This window comes from Austrofundulus limnaeus, unplaced genomic scaffold (genome assembly GCF_001266775.1).
Source record: "Austrofundulus limnaeus strain Quisiro unplaced genomic scaffold, Austrofundulus_limnaeus-1.0 Scaffold373, whole genome shotgun sequence".
Lineage (NCBI taxonomy): Eukaryota > Metazoa > Chordata > Actinopteri > Cyprinodontiformes > Rivulidae > Austrofundulus > Austrofundulus limnaeus.
In genome coordinates, this window is record NW_013952775.1 from 112,072 (window position 1) to 114,181 (window position 2,110).

Genomic DNA, 2,110 nt, shown 5'->3' on the forward strand with positions numbered 1-2,110 from the left:
CATTTCTTTATTATTATTTCCAGATTGTCTTAAGAATGTCTTCAGACTATCTCCAGATTGTATTCGAACTGTTTCTAGATTGTCTCTGTGTCTCTAGATTGTTTCCAGACTGTCTCTAGATTGTCTTCACACCGTCTCCAGACCGTCTATTATTATTATTTCCAGATTGTCTTCAGAATGCCTTCGAACTGTCTCTAGATTTTCTCCAGTGTGTCTCTGTCTCCAGACTTGTAAAGTTATCCTCTTTAAGCAGAAAAAAGGTAAAATGTTGAGATTAAAACATAGAGAACCTGTTTGGATTAAGTTTTTCTCCATGTGTCTCTCTTCAGTGTTGGGATTATTAATTTAATCCATGAACTGAATCCTGACTCTGCAGTGGACATAAAGTTCAGAGAAGAAAACAAACTGTCAGAATCAGGCAGCATTGGGATCATAAATCTGCTCAGATATTTTCTGGCTACAAGGTAATCTCAGAGTCGAGCGTTTGGACGCTGCGTCGACACACGTGTCACTTCGACAGGCGAATCATCGCCGTCGAGGCCTGAATTCAGCGTCCAAACATAAGGAACAGATTGTAAAATGACATTTTTAAATTCTGTACAATGTTACTGCTGCATAACCGTTAAATTGCTGTGGCGCTGAGGTCCAAAACTCTTCAGGCTCCCCCGAAGGAAAACTGCGATCTGTTCATCTGCAGACTGAGGTATTTTACTCACAGCTTTTTAAAAATAATCCAATATGGTCGGTTTAAATCTCTCCCTCCAGGCGTTCTCTGAGGCAATTAAGTCATGTGGGTCGGTGTCAGAGGGTGGCAGTTGACTCTGGTTCTCCTACAGGTTGAAGAATGTCTGGTTGTAAAGGAGAGGAAGAGGGTGTGGAGCTYAACATTGTGGGTTTGGGAGTCTGGAGGTGGAGGTGTCCCACACACGGGTATAAATTCAAACTGTTGGCTTCACTTCTTGATAAAGTGGTATTCTTTCCGAAGCTCTTCCATGTCCTTTTCAATAGGAAACAACACAACAGAACTAAAATCAGATCCAAAATCCATTTAAATAAAATTAAATTCAACCGATGTATTTCAGCACTGAACATGGCGCTTACCAAAAAGACCCCGGTGACGTTTTGGAGGTAATCAGTCGGGGGTAGTTTGGTTAAAGTCCAGCCCATACGGCAGCGTATTGTACAGCAGTGAGGGGTGGAGGACACTGCTTTGATGTAACATGAATCAAAGAGGACTGAAGAGTGGCTGCATTCCCAAAAAATATGATGTGACCTCTATAAAAACCTGCCTTTAATCTGGTCTGCAGGGGTCACAGGCTGGCACCAAGATGGGTCTGGCAGCAGGAGCCAAAGAAACCCCGTCACAGATTTTTATATTTATGATTCCTGGTAGCTTCAGCTCATAAACTCATACTTCACTCAAAACTTAAAAATTTTAAAATGAAGGGTGAAAAAGTGGCTGAGGGACCACAGGTTGCTGAGGACGCCGCTTGATGTGAACACAAGTCTTGTACAAGGAAACAAACGGAAATAAGAATAATGAGCTGATACCTAAAATAAATTTATCTCTTTGTTTGTTCCCTGAAAAACTAAATTCTTATTTGAAAGTCTCAATCAGAACAAATAAATAAGTAACATTTAGATGTGAAGTTCTTGAATTAAATTTTAGTTGGATAACTTAGCTTTACATTTGGTTCTGAGTAGCATGATTTTGAATAGCTGTTAGCTTGATTTTGACCGTTACTTTGACTTTAACTAGTTGTTAGATTGATTTTTAATAGTTGTTAGCTTGATTGTACCTAGTTATTAGCATGATTTTGACTATCTGTTAATTTGATTTTAACTAGCTTGATTTTGACTAGTTGTTAGCATAATTTTGACCCTGTGTTAGTTTGATTTTTACTAGTTAGCATGATGTTGACTAGTTTGTTAGCTTGATTTTATCTAGCTGTTAGCTTAATTTTGACTCGCTGTTAGATTGATTTTTAACTAGTTGTCAGCATGATTTTGACCATGGCTGTCCAAAACAACAGGACGGGTCCTCCGAAGGTCGAATTTGTCGGCCGCATACGTCACAGCGCCGCGACGAAGGACGTCCAAAACCGAAGAC